The sequence below is a fragment of the Cavia porcellus genome, unplaced genomic scaffold (genome assembly GCF_034190915.1).
Source record: "Cavia porcellus strain 051 isolate PalLab524CR breed Dunkin Hartley unplaced genomic scaffold, mCavPor4.1 scaffold_25, whole genome shotgun sequence".
NCBI classification, from domain to species: Eukaryota; Metazoa; Chordata; class Mammalia; order Rodentia; family Caviidae; genus Cavia; species Cavia porcellus.
Window position 1 is genome coordinate 5,418,565 of NW_026947508.1, and position 20,217 is coordinate 5,438,781.

Sequence of the window (20,217 nt, forward strand, 5' to 3'; positions counted from 1 at the left end):
CTGGGCCAGGGCTGGACATGCTGTCAGGCGGCCACCAACACAGCAGCCCTGAGGTGGGACCAGCAAGAAATAAGTCCCCGTCCGCTGGCACTGCCTGGCACTGGAGGCATTTGGGAGCAGCTTTCTGGACTCTGCGTACAAGCTCAAAGTTTGAACCAAGCTACTGAATACAAGTATTTTTCTCCTCCCTCAAGTGAGAGGAAAATGGACCAGAGATGTCCAGAATGCTTCTTTGGTCTCTGTCTCTCGCCACCTGAAATGAATCCGTTTATTTTTACCGTCAGTTTTTTCCACTTAAATGGAAATTCTCCAGACCAGCACCCTGGTCTACTTTGCGTATGTTTCTCTGAAATGCAGATGAGCACGATTATTCATTAGGTTCCTCAATATTTAATTTAAAGGTTAAAGTGGGTTTACAGTGGCACTGTTTGTAATAGCCAGATTTTGGAAATAACCCAAGTGGCTGTCAAGTGGTGAGTGGATAAAGAGGGTGCGGAGTTTTAAAAAATACAATGGAGTACTACTCTGCCATAAAGAAGGCCATGCTCAAGACATTTCTAGGAAAATGGATGCACCATGAGACCATACTCTCCAGGGAAGTAAATAGGACTCACGGGTGTATATACCACATGGTTGCTCTGGTGTGAGAAACCAGAAGTATAAATAAGAGCCAAAACATATAACAGGTATTGTGAAATAGGAAGAAAATGTTCAAATGGAAAGAGGAACTAGGGAGAGGGGAAGAGGAAAGGAAAGAAGGGAAAAAATTTTTAAATGGGAACAGGAAAATGCGGGAACAAAGCTTTTGTAAGTGGGGAGGTTGGGAGGGGATGGAGGGAGGCTGGGGAAAAAAACAAGTCATAGCATGTGTGGGTTCAAATTCTTGATGATGAATGTGATTATTATGTATATTTAAAATGTGCCAATTGGGCTGGGAATTTAGCTCAGCGGCATAAGCACCTGCCTGGCAAGTGCGAGGTCTTGAGGTCTATCCTTGGTGCCAAAAACAACAACAAAAAATTACCAAACAGGGGGCTGGGGATTTAGCTCAGCGGCATAAGCACCTGCCTTGCGAGCAGGCAGTCGTGAGTTCAATCCCTGGTACCGATAAAAAGGAAAAAGACCAAAAAAAAAAAAAACTTGTCAAAAAATTACCAATCAAATTTGATTGAAAAAACAAGTTAAACTGGACCTGGTGGTGCATGCCTCTAACCCACACCAGGCTCCTAATATTTGGGAGGCTGAGGCAGGAGGATTGCTTTGAGTTTGAGGCCAGCATGGACTATATGGTGAGACCTTGTTTGAAACAGAAGTCAGTTATCAAGTGAGCAGATGAATCAATACTGAGAAGGAGATTTCAAGTACTTAGTATAATATTCAAGATGCCCTGCTTCAGGGAATTACCCTGAAAGAAACACGACCTTGTCCAGTGCAGAGCTAAAGTAGGCACTGACGTAAGCCTGCTCATGTGGTCTGGCTGGAAACGCTTTTAAAAACTTTGCAATAATGATTGTCATAAGAACCAAGACCCACTGGTCCTCCTCAAAGTCACAGGAACTTGCTTATCACCCAAAGTCTGGGTTAGACACTCAAACTTCTCTGGAGCTCTGTCTCTCCCCCAGGCAGGATGAACCACGTCTAACAGAGCTAGGGTGCCAGTCCAAACTTGGCCAACAGGTGTCGCTGTCTAACAGTGCCTGATCCTGTGTGAAAACAGCCAGCAGCCGTCATGAATTGAATCAGTGACCCCAAGGACTCGTGAATGTTATAAGATCCAGATCTCTAAGGACAGCTCTGATTTTGTTTATGATAGAATTTTTCGGCGCGGAAAGGAACCATCTGATAGGATTTTGGCGCGGCTCAAAAGATAGAAAGTATGAAATTAAAATGGACGTTTATTTTAAGAACGTGGGGAGAGACCCCCTGACCCTACGGAATCTGGCATTCTCTCCTCTCTTTGGGGTCTGGCATTCTCTCCCGCAGACACATGGTGTGGGAGCATACATGTAGCTTAGTTTTGGGGTGGTGCCTAAGGGGCATTAGTGATGCACAGGTAGCCCATTGGTATTCATGAGTTCTGATGGAACTCATCAGAAACCTGGGATTTCATTCTAACCCGACGCCCTGCACAGGTTGTGCTCAGTCAGTGTTTGTAGAGTGACTGCAACCTCCTCCCCCAGTCCTGGGAATCATGCAGAAATATGCAGAACAAGCCCACAGATAGGGAAACATTCTCTGTAGTGAAAGTACCTTGTTCAAGGTCGCACAGCTGGTGTGTAGTTGCACTGAGGTTTACATCAGGATCGTGAATTTCCAAATCTTTTGCTCATTCCGTGAAGAACTCAGAGAATAAGGGGGCAGCCAACCTCCTGAGGCAACAGGAATGTGCCCCCAGGGGCGGGAGGGTGTCTAAGACATGACCCAATCTTCAGTGGAAAAGAATTAACAGCAATCCACTCCCTAATGATGTATCCTTGTAATTTCACTGAGTCAGAGGACAGAAGTAAGCGAGTTGTATCAATTGCATCACTAGCAGCAGGTGATGAAATACACGGAGGGGGGGCTCCTGGGATCCCAGAGCCCCTCCCTTCCAACCCAGTCCCGTGGTGTAGTCAGGCTTTGACCGCAGGGCCAGTGTTTATCAGCAGATGTTACAGTGTTGCAAGTTTGTACAAATTTGTATTTTAAAAAAACAATAGTATCAGCCTTCCCTATGATTTAAGCGCCTTTTACAGACAGTCTGGCTCTGCAGATTGCTCAACCCAGCTCTGAGCCACCAAATCACTGCTGGATGACCAGCTTTGTGACATCAGCCCACCTGCCCAGGTCCTGTCAGGAATGTGGGTCCCCAGAGGGTCCACCCCAGAGAGTCAGCAAGATCTAGTGAGATCTAGTGACCTAGCAGAGCCAAAGAAGGGCAGGATGGCAGACTTTTCATCGGGAATGTCTCTTTCAGGGCCATCCCATCCGAGTTTTGAGTTCCAAGCGACCCCACCCCTCTAGTGGCATGCCCTGTGCCCCAGCCTGCCCTGGAGGGTTTCCCTCAGCCCAGGGGGTGCAGCAGCACAGGATGACGAAGCCATCGAGGGACATAGGCTTCCTGCACAGTACACTAGACACGGTGGCTCTTCCCAGGACAGCCGGATCAGGGGACATCAGGAAAAACTTCCTCAAATCGCCAAGGGGCTAAATCGCCTGCGCACTGCTCGCTTCTTTTCCGCCTGGCGCTGAGGATCAAACCTAGGGGGCGCTCTACCGCTGAGCTAGGTGCACAGTGCTTTTTGCTCTGTTGGTTGAGCTCCTCCAGCTCTTTGAACTGGAAGCACCCCGGGTCACTGCTGACGGCCACTGTCCACCTCCTGATCCTGGAACCTGGAACCCAGAGTCACAGGGAGAGCAGGGCTGCCCAGCGGGCTCACCTTGACCCCGCCCAGCGTGGGGTCGGGAAATTAACCAGTTTGCTCTTAACACAGTAATTCCTTTAAAAGTTTCCGGGTCCAAGTGACTGCTCTGGTGTGGACAGGCAAAGGGAAACTCCACAACCTGCGGTCCGTGGAGGTGGGCGCCTCCCTGGAAATCACTCGTTTAGCGCGCTCAGCCCGGGGTTGGCCGGGCACTGCTGACGCCCAGGTGCCCAGGTGCCCAGGCCCTCAGGGTCTACCGCGACACAGCAGTGGGTACCACAGCAGCTCGGGCGATCAAGGTAGAGACCTCGCTGCCCAGGCTACCATGCAACTCCCACTCTCCGGCCCCAGGGCTCCCTCCAGCCTTTCCCAACGCCTCCAGCGGGACCGCAGCCCAGCAGACGGTGGCTCGGATGCCTGGGTGAAGAGGCTACAGCGGGCTCGAAAAGGGGCGGCGGGCACGTGACGCCCGCAGCGGCGCGCCCGAGGCTGGGCCCTGGCGGGCTTGGGGACGGCGCCTTGGGCGGGGCCTTGGGCGGGGCAGGACCTGGGGCGTGGCATTGGGGCGTTGCCCGGGGGCGGGACAGGATATGGGGCGTGGTCTGGGGCGTGGTTGTGGGCGGGGCAGGATCTGAGGCGGGGCGTTGGGGGCAGGGCATTGGGCGGGGCAGGGTCTGGGGCGGGGCGTTGGGGGCCGGCCGTTGGGGCGTGCGGGGCGGGGCCTGGGCGGGGCCTGGGCGGGGCAGGATCTGAAGCCCGGGCGTTGGGCCGGGGCGGGGCGGAGCCGGAAGCCCCGCCCACGCGCTGCGCTCCCCTTTTTTCCACTTTAAAGCGGTCCGCCGGTTCGCTGCTCGGCCTGGAATCGCGCTCGCAGCGGCGCTCGCGGAGGATCCAGGCTCCAGGCGCTGGCGCCGGGGCCGCGGAGGAGGCGACTTCGCTGCTTTCGGCGGGCGCGGCCGGGCGCCCGGAGAGCGGCGCCCCAGCACCCGGTGGGTGGCGCGTGGCCGGCGCAGGGCGCGGAGGGCCGGTGGTCGCGGTGCGGGCGGGGAGGGGCGCGGGCAGAGCCCGGGGACGGCGGACCCGGGCACCGCCCTGCGCTGTGTCCGCTGCGGGCTCGGGCGGCGACTCCGGTGCCACCTGCAGGGGCGACGCGGCGGGGGTCCCGGCCCCGCGGGGGGCGTCGCGCCCGCTGGAGCATCGGGGACGTTGGCGCAGGGGTTCGGGGCCCCCGCTGAGTTCGGGCGCCCGGCGCCCCTGGCTGCGTCCCCGCGCCCGTACAGGGCGCCCGCCCTGTCCCCTGCGCAGGCCATCGCGACCCTGCCCGGCGGAGTTAGTTTCGCTTCGCCGCCGCTCGTGCCCCGGGTTCGCAGCGCGGCTCGCCTGGGCCCCGAGAGGCCCGGCCCGGCCCGGCCCGCTGCGCCTCCCCGGAGCTCACGTTCCACCCGGGGCGCCACCGCCCCAGCCCGAGCCTCCAAGGCTCCGGGGCCACGCAGGGAGAGCTGGGGTTGTCAGGAAATCGATAAAGGTGAAACAGCGGCGCCCCTGCGGTTTGCAGGTGAGCTGGCGCGACGGTCACCCGCACCTGTGGCTGTGCGGGCACCTGGCGATTGTCCTGTTCTAGTTCCCGCCGCGGAGGCTCAGCACCGGGGTGCAGCGTGGTTCCCCTGGGATCAGGGCCTGCTGGTCTCCCTGGGAGTTGTCATTGAGAATGTGTACCTTCGTGAATGTCTGCGCTCCTGAGAGGAGTCAAAGAGGGTGTGTGTGTGATGAGCACGTGTGTGCGAGTGCATTTCTGTGGCACAAACCAGCATGTCTGTGTGTCCCTGTGTCTCACCATGTGTGCCCAGTGTGACTGTATGATTGTGTGGCACAGTGTGTGTCTTTGTATGCATCTGTGAAATGTCTTGAGCAAAAGACTGTGCGTCCCCCTAGCTGTGACAACCAGGCTGGGGACCTCCCCTTATCCCGACCTTCTTGCTGGTTGTCCAAAGTGGGCCTGGAGAGACTCCAGCAGACACCCAGTCAAGGAGGCGCGCGCCGGTGCCCCACTGGAGCAGCCGGCTCTTTCCCTCCTCCTCTCTTTTTCTCTGAAAATGCACTGCACGGTTTGGTGGTGACTTGGCAAGGGCCGCTTCCTGAGTGAGTAATATTTAATTAAACACTCCAGCCAGTAGCATCAGCGCCCGGTCATGAGTTGAGTTTTAACAGGTGTTCATGGCAAAAGCACCATCCCGTGTGACTAAGGTTTGGTGTCCTTGGAAGAATTTTCTGTCCGGGGGTAGCGCTTGGGGAGGGGGGTGATTTCATCCCCGGGTTCAGGGGAGGGCGTGCAGGCTGCAGCTCCTGTCTCTGCCCCTGGAGGAGGCAGAAGATGCCAGGTTAAGCATAGAGGACGCCGCTGCCAGAAGTTTTGGGATCAGCCCTGCTCCACTTATCGGGCATCCAGCTAGGCCCACCCTTGCTTCCCAGCAGGGCCCCATCGAGGGCGGCTGCCTCACCCAAACTGCACAGCCAGGGCCGTGCACCAAGACCAAGTGCCGGCTGTTGCTGTTGGTTCCTGTCCCCGGCACTGAGGTCACGGGCCAGGCAGCTGCAAAGTGATGGATTAGATCATTTGAAGTGCTCCTCCTCCTCCTCTTCCTCCTCTTTCTGCAGGGAGCACTTTATCCAGTAGATGGAGCGTGTGTGTGTGTGTGTGTGTGTGTGTGTGTGTGTGTGTGTACACACACAGGAAAGTGTGGAGTTGCCAGCTATAGTACCTTTGCAAGTCTTTCTTTTTGTGCCCAGCCTGGCTGCTGCCCTCAAAGCAGAGCCACTCAGAGCAGTAGCCACTGGCCAAGCAGGGTTGAGTGGAGTGCAGGCTTCGGTGGGGCCAGCCCTGTGGAGAGCAGATGGGTTTTAGGGTCTCAGGAAGGCGTGGGCCTGCCTGGGGCCCTGGGTGATGTCACTTTGGAGTGAAGGAGATGTCTTGGGTTGCTCCAGCCAGACGGGGTCCACCCTTCAGCGGGTTCCTCGCTGATGCTGTGTAAAACTTGCCTCTTTGGAACCAGTGTGGATGTTTAACTTGTCCCTGCTGGTGGAGGCCAGTGGTGCTCTGAGGACCATGCGGGCTCTGGGCTAGCCCCCTTCCTGCCTCCTCCAGGGTGAGGGATGCTGGCCTGCAGACGTGATTCACATCTAGTGAGGCCTCAGAGTCTCGTGGTGTTCACGAGTGGAGGCTGGGACGTCTGCATTCCTTCTTCTCTAGAAGTAGGACCTGGCTGGTGTGCATGAATTGATTTATCTTTTTGTTCTAAAAAGTGTTTATTGGGGGCTGGGGATTTAGCTCAGTGGCATAAGCACCTACCTTGCAAGCGTGTGGTCATGAGTTCAATCCCTGGTACCAGTTAAAAAAAAGAAGGTTTTATTAGAAACCAAGCGTGGTGGCGATGGTGGCAGTGCACATCTGTAACCCCTCCACTGGGGAGGCTGAGGCAGGAGGGTCACCATGAGTTCAAAGCAACTCTGGGCTACATACTGAGTTCAAGCTCAGCCTAGACTGCGTAGTAAGACCTTGTGTCAAGAAACAAAGCGAGACAAATTAGAAATATTACCAAAAACCCCAAACATTTTATTAAAGAGAGGTAGATATAGATTGCCTCAGTTTACCTGGGGGTGCATGGGCCTTTTGCTACCCCTGAAAGCCACATAGTGGAGTCTAGACAAAGACTTCTGTTTGGCGTTCTCGGTGCCTTGCTGTCCTGACTTTTGGTTACCTGATCGAAGAAACATCCTTTCCAGTCCAAGAATTCAAATCTACCCACAGCCAGGTATTCAGCACTGTGCTGCTAAGGGCTGTGATGCCAGCCCTCATTCAGCAGAGTGAAACAGCATCATAGGCCTGTGCCAGGACCAGGCTCCTGCTTGAGTCTTGGACACAAACTTGTATACACTCCTAAGAACCCAGGACTGTGAGTCCTCCATCCACCTCTTTGCAAGACTTGGCCAAGGCCTGGAGGCTACACTGGAGTGGAAGGGAGGCAGTAATGAGTCTTCAGGTTCCCCCACCAGGGTCAACACATGAATGTCACAAGTGTGCACATATGTACACAGGCGCAGACATATGTGTAACCACGTGCACATGCAAATGCACAGTGTCAGGTCAGTTGTAGATACTTCCTCAGCAGCACTGAAGGGGAGAATCAAGTTGCAAGGTCAGCTTGGCCCTGCTGCCTCGGAGGTGGGGTGGATAGAGGTAGGACCGTGTACCCCAGTGGCTCAATGGGCCACTCTCTGGGCCACTGGGTAGCTTCTTGCTGGTTTTGTGTTGTAAACCTATAATCTCAGCACTTAGGAGGCTGAAGCAGGAGGATCGATGTCAGTTTGAGGCCAGCCTGCACTACACAGCGAGACCTTGCCTCAAAAACCCAAAAGGAAAAAAAAAAAACAACTCTGCTTTAAAACTCAACTTTAAAAATAATGAGTCCCACAGCCGGGAGGCAAACCACATGAGCAGGGACCTTAGGCTCCCTGAGCCTCTCGAAGAGCCAGGCAGGAGAATCTGCCCAGGCACAGCCCTGCTCTGCCTGCCGTGGAGGCCTAGGCCTGTGAGGTGTGGGCCTAAGTGCTCCCAGATACAGATCAGTGAGGCGTGGTCCCGCATCCTTAGAGCAGAGCTCCTGCCACGCTCCTCTGTGCACCAGGCCGTAAGGTCTGTCAGTCCCTCAATTAACAAACTGAGCGGAAGTCCTTGGATCTGGGGCGGTGCTCACCTGCCAGAGGCAGGTGGGGTGTAATTAGCAATTACTGCAAAGGACCGCGGAGGCCAAGCAGCAATCAGCAGAGGCTGACTCGCGCAGATCTGTGGCGCTGGCAAGTTAATCACGGTGTTCTGAGAAGAGAAATAGACGGAGGCCCGCTGAGTGCTTCCTCAGTCTGTGTAAGCAGAAGACTCTGCGGCGAGTGAGCTAAAGTCCAGCTAGATCGAAGACCACAGAAGAATCAGGCCCCTCGCTGATTCCAGCCCGAGCCAGTCTGCAGACCCTGCATTCCTGAGCAAGCAGGAAGCTGGGTCTCCTGAGTTAGGACCCCAGTGCACCCACAAAAATACAAACTGCTACCCCAGCCTTCCCCCAAGGGACTTGTGTCCATTTATTTATTTTATCAGGGACATTGCAACAGAGAACAGGAAACAGCCCTTCTGGGACCCGGACTCAGAACTGTCATTGTGGCTGCCAGTTAGCGAGGGACTCATTAAAGCAGGTCAGGTGGTTGGTGGAATTTTAGCTCGGGGCCAACTCACAGTAAGTCTGATAGGTCCCCAAACATAGCCTGTGCGTATTTTTCTGGCTCCACAATGCGTAATTGGAACAGATGTGCTTAGCAGCTGGCAGACTCCTCACCATGGTTCCCTAACTTGTGGGGCGAGGTCTGCTGTGGTGGGAAAGGTCAAACAAAAGGCGCTAGAGCCGCTTCCACCCAGGGAGATGGAAATCAGAAGGGGCCTGACACCCTGGAGGCCTGCAGAGATCAGTGCCACCATCAGGAGCTGACAGATGCTCAGGGTTGCATTTCTGGGTCTCCCCATGCAGCCCTTTCCTTTGGCCTGAGCAAAAAACTGACGAGCCCTGGGGAGTGACAGTGGGTGAGCGACCAAAAGCTTGACCAAGCGGTGACCGCAGTTTCAGCTGCTGAACCAGATGTGGCTTCCCCGCTTGGAGTCAGTGACTGTGTCTCCTGGTACCTGGTGTGCAGCTCCTGCTCCGGCCAGTGCCCTTTCCGACATCCCTGTCCATCAGGTTCACCGGAAGCAGTTTGCTCACAGTGGCCCACTTAGCTCGGGGCTACATCAGCGTCACGGTGCTGTGGTTTAGCTCATGGGGTTCCTGTTGGGCACCCCCTTCCAGAGATCATGCTGGACCATTGCCTTGATGACATTGTGCTGACTGGACCCAGTGAGGAGAAACAGCTCCTGCTCTGGACTTCCTGATGCAAGATTTGTAGGAAATACATTATACGGACATTCAGGGGCCTCTACCTCCCCGCAGAGGTCTAGTGCTGTGGGGTGTCAGGAACCCTCAGGTCAAGGGTCACTGACCCCTCCCTAGCCAAGAAAGAGGCACAAGGCTGGTGGATCCGTTTGCATTTTGGCAGCGACCCTCCTTTGGGTGTCATGCTATGGTCTGTGATTAGGTGCCCCCAAAAGTGGCTGGTTCCAAGTGGGGCCCATAGAGGAACAGGCTGTGCAGCTGGTCGGGGCTGCCATGTGAGCTGCTCTGCCCCTCAGGTTACAGGAGCAGCAGCGCTGGGGGCACCTGGGGTGGAGAGGCAGACAGGGATGAGCTTGGTGCCTTTGGCGGGAGAATTGCAGCCAGGGCTGTGAGGTGTTGGAGCAGGGCCCAGCCACGGTCTGCAAACAACTCCTCTCCTTTGCAGAGACAGCTCTCCGTGACTGCTTAGTGGAAACTAAACCTTTGACCGAGGTCACTTGGTTACCATTTGACCTGAGCTGCTGGTGTTTAATGGGACATTACCTGTTGCACGGAGCTGTGACACCAGGTTGTGCAGCCAGACCCCGTCCCAGGGGAGTGGTTGTTTCATGACCCGGGCTGAGCAGGTCCCTAGTGCAGTAAATGTGGAAGTAGGGTGGGGTCCCAGATGCACGAGCTTCCTACTCCTGTCACACCGCCCTCCGTGCCCCACGTGCACCTCTGAGGGTCAGTTGGTGGAGGAAGATGGCTCTGCATCAGCCCTCAGAGGGGACAGCGGCAACACGAAAGTGTTCTTGAAGGACTGTGGCCAGGGGACCTCTCAGAGTGTGCATTTTGCTTCGAAGGAGAGGTCGCAGCTGTCAGGTGTACACCGGACCGGTTCATGGGCACCAACCAGCGGTCAGAGCTGACAGAACACAATTGGAAATTTGCTTGCAGAGGAATATGGGGACAAGGTACTTGGCCCTACTGGTCTGAGTGGACAAAGGACATGAAGAGATTTGTAAGAGCTTGCAAAGGTGACCCCTTCCATGCACCCCAGTCAGTCTCCTTCCCAGCCACTGCTGTCACCGCTTGTGAGCAAAGTGGCCGTGGTGGCACGGAGGGAATTTGAGTGTAGACTCCCCCTCACCCGGGGCTACGTGGTGACACTCATTGCCGAGGGCCCCACCTGCCAGCAGCAGAGGCGGACATCGAGCGCCCAACTTGGCACTGTCGCCCAGGGTGGCCCAACAGCCACCTGGTGGAGGTTGATTTCTTTGTGCCATTGCTGTCATGGAAGGGCCAGCACCGGAACAGACCCCGTCCTGCGTGTGGACTCGTCTTCCACGCTCGCCATGCTTCTGCCAGCATCACCATTTGGGGATTTCAGGTGCTTCATCCGAGGTCACAGCCCGCTGTCGTGCTCCGCATGTGCCTCGCCGCTCTTCCTGTGTCCCCCTCATCCGGAAGCAGCTGGCGTGGTGGTCAGATGGAGCGGCCACTGAGAGACCCAGTGCAGCCGCAGCTGGGTGGCAGAGTCTCCCACGCAGGGGCAGAGTTCTCCGGGAGGCTGTGTGTGCTCTGCTCAGGCTCCAGTGTACGTGCCCTTTCCCCTTGGTGACCTCCTGGCCATATGTGTGTCACCCATTCCGATTATCTGACGCCCTGCTGCCCAGAGGATGTGACAGTGGTCCCACTGAACGGGAAGTTAAGACACCACTTGGTCACCTTGGGCTTCTTGCCTCATGAGTGGGCAGGCTGAGAGGAGAGGAAGGATGTAAGGACATCAGCTGGGGATGGACCCAGACTCCCAAGAGGAACCTGTCCCACCACCCTACCCCAGAGGCCAGGAAGAATGCGTCGGTGTGTGGGAGACCTCAGTCCTCTGTTGGAATGACCGTGGTTAAGGTCAGCAGGAAACCACAGCCACCAGTCTAGGCAGGACCCTTCAGGGCGGGCGTTTAGGTCACCTCCTCAGGTGAGAGACTGAGACCCAGCGAGATGCCCTGTGCGGGGAGGGGGCCACAGTGTGCAGAAGGAGTCCGAGCTCCCGCCATGTGACCGGTGGTGGAAACCAGGGCCCAGGTGGCCACCAAGGCTTCCTTCGTTCTGTGCGTATCCACGCACACCACGTGTGGGTGGGTCTGTTGTTTTTTCGCTCTTAATTCTGTGCTGTACCACCTAAGAGGGCTGAATTTTTACCAGGATCCAATCATCTCTGCTTTTGTGTCATGGCGATTACATTATGGGATAGACATAGCAGGACAGAGGTGATGCCACCTCCAGAGACTGGCGTGACCGCTGTGCGTTCAGTGCTGCGTAGGGTAAGGCGCCTTGCTAGGTGGAGCCACGGCTGAGGTGTCGCTTGTCTTTCTCTGGCGCTTGACTGCGGCTCGAGGAGATGGGTGTGTGGGCCAGGTTGGCAAGGGGCAGGCTTGGGATGGTTGGCTTGGGCTGTCAAGTTGGCTGGTGGAAGGGTAGGTAGGTAGCTGGGAAATCCAGTAGTCTGGCCTGTGACCAGAACAGTTGAGGCTTCACGAGCTGTGTCTCTAAGGGAGTTTCCAGAGCTCGGTGTGTGAGTCAGTGGACTGGGTGGGAAAGATCAGTCCTGGATAGGGTGGGCACGTTCAGTCGGCAGGGCCCTGGATGGACTACAACGGCTCCTCCATCCATTTGATGTTGCTCTAACGAAATAACCGAGGCTGGGAGGTTGTATAAAGACTGAAAGTTTGTTTGGCTCATGATTCTGGAGGCAAGGGTGTCCAGAAGAGGGTGCCGGTATCTGCTAGGTACCTGGTATGGACCTGCTTGATACAGTGAGCCTGCAGCTTAGTCACTAATGCCAGCCCAGGTCACCACCCTGATGACCACCTCCAGTCCCCATGATATCCAGTGACAATTTGGGGAGGAGCCTTTAGGGGACACCTGGGCACCATGGCAAAGGAGACCACAGGCTCTGTCTCCTGGATCAGACCGCTAGGACATGGGGACTGCAGGTGCTCCAGCCTCTGGGCGCTGGGACTCACGTCCCCTCCCGACCCCTGGGCTTTCTGGCTTCAGCCCCAAGCTGAGAGCTACACTCTGAGCATTCGTAGCTGCAAGGGGTTTGGGGCTGAGCCCCTCTCCAGGCTTCCCTGGGTCTCAACCTTACCAGTGGCTATTGTGGGCCCTCCTGGCCTCCATCTCTCTCTCTGGAGGACAGAATGTGTCTATCGGATTCAGGCTGTCTGGAAAACAGTCTGGTGAGGAAGCCAGGCAGGGAGGCCAGAGGTGGCCCAAGCCCTGACCTGTCAGGCGTGGTGGCCGTAAGAGTCATGCTGAGGCAGGATAAAGGTGAGCTTTGGTAACTTGGGCTGCCGCCATCGCTGAGGAGTTCAGCGTGTTTGGAGGGTGCGCTGTCTGATGGCCCTGGAGAGGTGCGGGGACCTGGTACTAAGGGAAGGTGGCGCAGGTGGCTGTGTCCAGCTAGCAGCTGGCCCTGGGCTGCAGACGGGCTGGGACTTCCTCCCGAGGAGGTGATGGTGGCGTTTGCAGGAGGGTGCCCAGCCTGTGCTCTGAGCCCGGGATGCCCCCAACTCCGTCTCCCTGAAGCAGTTCACCCACGGTCACGGTTATGGTCAGGTCACGATCACAGGACCTCATTTCCACAGGAAGCTGCCCCAGGTGGATTAGGAGGCCCTGGGAGTCACAGCCGGGTTCCTCGATCGCCCCGATACAGGCCCTAGTCTGTCCTGCGTCCAGCTTGGAGGTGTTAGACAGCCCTGATGAGAAAAGCCTGGGAGGCCGTGAGTGCAGGTCCTTGTCATCGCCTCGGGGACACCTGAGTGTCGAGGTTCCTTTCCAGGTCTCTGGAGGACCGCGGGGCCCGAGGGGCAGAGTGCCCTGCCATTGGGTCCCCCTCCTGGCCCAGCTGTTGCCCTCCGTTGCCCCCAGCGCTTGTCGCCCCAGCCCCAGGCCATGGGCGGGGGCTGTCTGGACAGACGGCTCGGGATAAAGGATTCTTCTCTCTTCTAACAAGCCCTAGGTCTGTGAGCCGCTGTTCCCTGAATGGCAGCTCTGTCCCGGCTGTCACGGTGCCTGCGCCGCGCGAGGTGCCCAGCCAGGGCCGCCGGAGGCGCGTCTGGGCCATGGCCTCCCCATGACTGGGGCTCTTTCTTCCCCTCCCGCGTCTCGCCGCAGCTGAGCTTGGCCTCTGCCCGCAGCCTGCGTGTTTTATGGTGGAAAATTTCAGACACAGACTACAGCAGGGACCGATAGGGTGATGGTGGCATCTGCTGTCTCCACTTAGCCCCTGGATCCTTGCGTGCGCGTGCAAAGACCCATCGGCTGAGCAGTGACTCCAGGTCCTAGCAGAGGCCGGCCGGTCTTGGGCCGGCGGGTGGAGGCCGCAGCTGAGCTGCCCCGGGCCGCCTCCGAGACCCCATCTCCAGTGTCCTGCAGGACCGGGGGCGCCAGCGTGGGGGAGAAGGGAAGATAGACCGGAGGGCCCGGCTTCTATTCAGAGCCGCAGGGAACAAGGTTCTTGTTTGAGATTTAACTTGGGGCCTCTGCCGACTCCCAGAAACACTTGGGGGTAACGACCGTCCCCAGAACGGGGGTCCGGCAGGCAGCCCTAGGATGCTTCTGACAGTCGCCAGGTGCCAGGTGTGAAAAGCGGCTTCCCCCACCTTGTCTGGGCGACTTGGGGTGTGATCTCTCCCTGTTCTTCCTGGGGAGATGCTTTGGAGCATCCCCGGGTAATGTGGTGCTGAGTTGGGGCTCAGCCCTCAGCACACACTCACTGAGCTTGGGCAAAGCAGAAAATGGGACTGAATTTCTGTGTTGCCAAAGCCGGTCCCCAAGCCTCGCCATTCAGAGCCCTCAGAAGATGCAGCTTTGGTCTCGGTGTGACTCGTGCCTGGCCCTGTCTTTCCCTCTGAACTTCGGCAGGACAGAGCAGGGCCTGCCTCAGCCCGGGGTCCCGTAGCCGGTGCAGTGCCGTCTCCCCGGGTGTAGACTGCGGGAGTGGATGCCGGATTCACCTTCCGGAGTAGGTTGGCTGACCTGCTGTGACTGTCCACGCTGATGGTCTTCAGGCCATGGGCACAGTCAGGTGGCCACCAATACTGACTTAGATTGGTGTCTGCTCCTGTAGGTGGGGCAAGCGGCTGGTGACACTTTCCCAAGGTCCAGCAGTGCCGGGCTCCATCCAAGGTGTTCTCCTGGATGGTCACCGTGTGAAGCCTGGAGGAGCTCATGTGGACCTGGTGGCTTGGGGTGGAAAGCTGTCCCGGGGAGTTTTGGGGTGCGTGGAGGGGTGGGGGTAGTGTGAGCCAGTTGTCTGGAGCCAGGCCCAAGGTCACAGGAGTCTGCAGCGGGTTGTTCCATGTGTACAGGGCCCTCAGCAGTGCCAGAGTCCAGGGTGTACTGCTGCCCACAGCCCTGTCCAATACAGATGGGAAACAGAAACTTTTAAAATACAGGTCACGGGTGCAGTAGTGCACACCTGTAATGCCAGCACTTGGGAGGCTGAGGCAGGAGGATCACTGTGAGTCTAAGGCCAGCCTAGAATACATAGTGAAAATAAAAATAAAGTTAAATGAATTGGCCAGCAATATACAAGAGGTCAGGCCAGACACACAGTGTGTCCCATGTTCTGCCAGCCAGTCCACTGCAGTGCCTTGGGTGCCGGCCGCAACAGGTGCTGGGTGATGGCTGGGTAGACCAAGGGATGTCTTTGGAGTGCTGAGAAAGTAGAGATCCCTGTGCTTCTCAGGCTGCCCAGACAACTGAAAAATATCCCAGAGGCCTTTTGGACATTTTTGGGGTCTGCTTGGCTGTGAGTGGACCTAGCCATGCCCGACAGAATCCATCCACCCACTCAAAATATGCAAGGAGCGGGCAGGCTTGGAAGCCATCCTAAGGCTCCCCGCTGGGCTGCCTTCGGCCCCTGCACCTCCTCCGCGCTCCTCTGGGGTTGGTAATGCCGAGAGGCAGGGAGGAGCAGGAGGGCAGGACCCTGGCACGGGTGTCCCTGAGATTCGCCCGCCCCCGCCAGTCCAGGGCGTAGGTCTCTTGACCCTGGCTGTTTCTCTCCAGGAAAAACCAGCCCTAAGCTTCAGGCTTTCCTACCTTCCCAAGGGATGCTTCTGGCAGACGTGTCCAGTGGCAAGTGGCCGAGGTCTTGCTCTTAAATCAAATGGGGGTCCCAGGGTCTGGAGGCAAGGACACAGGCCGGGGATGACTGAGGCCACGCACAGGGCACCATCCCAGGTGAAGGGGCGGCCCAGGGATTGGAGCCACTGCTGCTACTGTGTCCTTTGCTCTCCCCCTAAGAGAAGCCCAGGGCTCCAGGCCTTTTGTAGCATTACCGGATAATTCCCTGTGTGTGTGTGTGTGTGTGTGTGTGTGTGTGTGTGTGTGTGATTTGCTTGTTTATAAAGTCACTGCAGTGAAGCACCTACGGGATGAATCTGCTTTTCCCGTCAAGACAGAGGACAGGGAATGTGGCGTGGGTCCCCTTCCCGCTGGCATGTGGCCTGGCCCACTGCCCATCGCCTCACCAGGCTGCACTATGGGTAAAATGCAGGGCTGGGAACCAACTCAGCAGATTCCACCATGACAGGAGGCCCCACTGCTCTGGGTACAGAGCCCTGGGACAGTCACACCAGCCCGAGTGGCTTCCTTCAGGTCGTCACGTCAGGGACTCGCCCTTCACGATGGCTGTCAGGGGACGCCTCGGGGACATTATGTCTGGTGATTCTGGTACTGCACATGCCCACTATAGTCTGTCACACACACCCCACTTTGCAGATGGGGATACTGAGGCCAGCGGCGAGGTTGGTTCCCAAGGCAAGGCTTCTGGCCTCCGGCTACTTTACTCTGTAGCTGTCCTCTGGTGTCAGGGAACTGGCCCTGGGTACCAGGCACCCTGAATGCACCCTACTGGGGCACCACCTGGCCTCAGGAGGACACTGTGGGCAGGGGAGACGTCAGGGTCACCTGGTCCTGCTCTGGGACGGGGAACCTCCGAGCCTGGGGCGGCCCCACCTCCCAGAGCGGCCTGCGCACAAGGTTGCTGACTAATTCTCTCTGCAAACGGTTCAGTTTCACATGCTTGGTTTCCAGTAACTGCGTGGGTGGATTGTTTCATTTAAGGGCAAAACAAAACAAAACAAAACATGGAGGGGTTTTCTTTCCCAAGAAGGGGACTCACTAATTGTGGGTTTCACGCGTGCAGCTCCAGGCATCCTGGTGCAGTTCCTTGGCCAGTGGAGCCTCCTGGCAGACTGCTGCCTTCGAGGAGAAACCGCTTAGTCACTTACAAGCAGGACCAGGTGCCAGAGGTCAGGGGGTGGGGAGCTGTGCAGCACGGCCCCCAGGACGCCCAGGAGCCACAGCACCCGCCTCAGGCTCTTTCCGGCTCAGCTCTGCCCTCACCAGGCAGGGGGAGGGGTGCTGGGCAAAGAGCGCGGTACCAGGTGAGTGCACCCACCCTGGCACGTAGTGCCCGGGGGACCTGGGCCAGCGACGCTCTCCAGCTTCTGCTGCAAAAGGGCTGAGAGGCAGCTTCTGGGGACTATGGAGGAGAGGATTCCTGGTGTGTCCTCCTGCATGCGTGTTGGGCCCAGAGAGCTGGCTCTGCACAGGGGACTTTGGTGTTCCTGGCAGTGGGCAGGCCCTGGGCCGAGGGCAGAGCCCTTCCCTTGCTGGGAGGGAAGAGCTGAGCAGGGCTCCTGAAGGTCCCCATGTGGGGCTCGGTGTCCTGAGCATGCATGTTCTGTGTCCCAGAGCAGACAGCAGCAGTTCAGCGACACATCTGGATGCCGAGGCCTGCTGGTCTCTTTCTTCCTCTTCCTCAGGAACTCAGGACCTTTGTGCTGAGCTGCATTCCCACCCCCTGTTTAGTTTTCATTTTGAGATGGAGACTCTTTAAATTGCCCAGGCTGAGCTTACACCTGTGCTCCTCCTGCCTCAGCCTCCCGGAGTGCTGGATTACAGTCTCCTTTCCTTAGGATGGCAGCAAGCAGCCGCACTGGGAGCTGTGTCCAGCCTGTGTGGGGACTAAAGCAGTTCCAGTGTTTAACCTTCTGAGCCTCAGTTTCCCTCTGTGAAATGGGGTGGAATGGGTGGAAGCAGGCCGCCTGGCATATCCTTCAAATAGCTGGAGGCCCAGCTGGATCCAGGGCCCAGGTGCCCACATGCTGGAGGGGCTTAATCCCAGCCTTGGATGGCTCTGGGTGTTGCCTGGAAGGGAAGCACCCGGCAGTCTCCAAACCCGACAACCCAAGGTCAGAGAGGCCAGCAGGGCTCTGGAGCATTTTGGTGCAGATCTGAGTTTACTTGGCAGGTGAATCTTGGGGGCTTCCTGGAGGAGACTGAGCCTTGCTCTGGCTGGGGGGACATTGACAGCGAGGGGGTGGGAAGCGGGAGATTCCTGGCTGGGGGAGGTGGTGTGGATACGAACCCAGCAGGAGCGTGGCTGGGACCTGGAGACCCAGTAAGTGCCTGACACTTAGTCAGCATGACTCCAGGGTGTCAGTTTGGGTATCTGGAAGGGATGCCATGCAGGCTTTCAAGCTCAGGGAAGGATGATATCAAAGGCGTACGGAGCTGGTTTCCTGTGCAAAGGGGCTGATTTGCTTTTGGAGGCCCTGAAGCTTCCTGGATGCCTGGCTGGGAGCTTTTTACTCCTCCTCAGCCTTCTGTTCCCCTGCCTGTGTGCAGGGCCCATGTCCCCGGGAGCCAGCGGAAGCGGGATGGACAGCTGTGGGCTGTGCCAGGCCAGGTTGGGGACGGGAAACAGCTGTGCCCGGTCCCCTTCCTGGGCAGCTTGGAGCACTGCTTCCTGTGCCCAGGGAGAACAGGCCTCTGGGGGCCAGGCTGAGGCTGGCAGGGGTGGTGGAGGACATGGGCACTTGGAGGCCGCTGATGCCCCCATATCCTGGCCAGGGGGCCGTGCAGCCTCCCTGCCTTGGTGTCTCCCCGTGCTGTGTATCTCCTCTGCCGGGCCTCTGCCCCTTCCCCTGGCTCTGTGGACGCTGCCTGGACACAGTGTCTGCAGGCTGTGTGGGGACCAAGCAGGCAGGCAGCAGGGCAGTGTCCCGCTTTGTGGCCCAGGCTCCTTGCCATTTTTTTTTTGCCCCAGAGCTACCCTCCTGCTTCTGTTCCCAGGCTGCGTGCGCATCCTGGGAACACCATGTGCTTTGGCCTGGTTCCCGGGTCATTCTTTAGCCCCCGTGGGCCTCAGTTTCCACACCTGGAAACCTCACATCTGCGGGGTCCTGCCGCAGGGCTGAAGACAGTCACGGTAGCCAGAAAACTGCTGCTTTGTACGTTCAGTGGCTTGAGCAGAATTCACACCTACCAGGGCCTCTGGACACACAGCCAGACCAGATGGGGTCCCTGTCCCAGAGGACTCGCTGTCCACAGTGCGGACAGTCATGTGAGTGGGTGATGGTGATGTGTGTGGAAGGGGCCCAGCATGGGCTGGGGGTGCCCCCCTGTCCACAAGAGAAGCTGCGTTACAGGGCGAGGTCACCATCCTGTGCGCATCCCCAGCACCCTGCGGCTGGTGTTGCACCCAGGCCTGAGCTGGAGCAGTCCTGAGTATCGGCCCTGTGCAAGGCAGGGACGTGGAGGTGGCCAGGAGGGCGGGAGGGGAGACTGAATGGGCAGCAGTGTGATTGGTTTGGTGAGGCTTGGAGTGAACACCGTGCCTACACTGCTGTTCCTGTGGCCACCCCTCTATGCCTGCTTCAGGTGGAAGCCACCTGCCCACCTTTGCTGACCCCACCCAGGCCTCCCTGAAGGACTGAGGCTGGGCCTTGGCCCTAGCTGACCACCTGCCTGCCAGATGCCTGGGTCCGAGGCAGCTGGAGTGCAGTGCAATGTACTTGCTCAGGGCCCAGTCAGAGTCCCCGTCCAGGTTCGTGTGGCTTCTCTGTCCCCTCCCTCTGCGTGGCGGAGACTGCCTCCTCCAGATGTGTGCAGACACCCCGTGTGAGCACCAGACAGGGTCCTGGTGCTGGAAGAAGACGGACCAGAGGGTGACAATGAGCCATTCTTATCTCTGGGGCTGGGACTGCCCCCTGGGTATTGGACACGTCCACCTGCTTGGCCTCCTCTTCTACCAGAGCCAGAGGGCTTTAACCTCCAGAGGACTTGCCTTCCAGCTGTGTGTACATGTGGGGTACCCGCATCTCCCTCGTCCTCGGGGGGCTCCCGAGGGCCAGGAGAGCTCCTGCCTTCTCGGTGTTCCCTGCACACTGTCGTGGGGTGTTGATAATAGCCACTCTGTTCAGTGCGTATCACTTATTCCTTGACACCCACGGGGGAGCGCATCCCCTCCCCCTTTTGGTTCCGAAGGATTTCAGGCCATGGAGCAGGAGGGAGCTGAGGGAGCTGGGGCACAGCTGCGAGGAATCCCAGGGGAGGTCCTGGAATGTTTTCCAGGCAGACCTTGTTGATCCCTGCTGGGTTCCTGGTGCCCTGGCGTGTGGCCGGGGCATGGAAGGTGCACAGCCGGAGTCTGGAGGGATGGAGGGGTGGATGGATGTGTGGATGGGTCAGTGGATGGATGGGTAGGTGGGTGGGTGGGTGGATCAGTGGATGGATGGGTGGATGGATGACTGGGTAGTAGGCGGCTGGACGATGGATGGTGGGTGGGTGAGTGGACAGGTGTGTGAATACCTCAGCTTCCTCACTGATGATGAAAAAGCTATCGCCTTTGACCCAACCCAGCATGCCCTCCGTGGTGACTGTGATCATCTTCCTCAGGGCTCCGTCCTCCTAGGTCTCAGCCCTGTGCCTTGGTCAGTGCTTGGCACGTGGCAGGACTTGGATTTCTTAACCAGAGGAAGGCTGCCTCGGCTGACCCCTTC

The 20,217-nt window shown here is 57.7% G+C and overlaps 1 protein-coding gene across 1 annotated transcript in view; it reads left to right on the plus strand.

Annotated features, from left to right (window-relative positions):
• The first annotated feature begins 4,226 nt into the window (after positions 1–4,226).
• The window catches only part of Spsb1 (splA/ryanodine receptor domain and SOCS box containing 1), a 45,123-nt gene continuing 29,132 nt past the window's right edge, over positions 4,227–20,217 (plus strand). The window contains exon 1 of the mRNA XM_003471445.5: positions 4,227–4,393. The gene's annotated coding sequence lies outside the window, so the exon portion shown is untranslated. The remainder of the gene's footprint in view (positions 4,394–20,217) is intronic.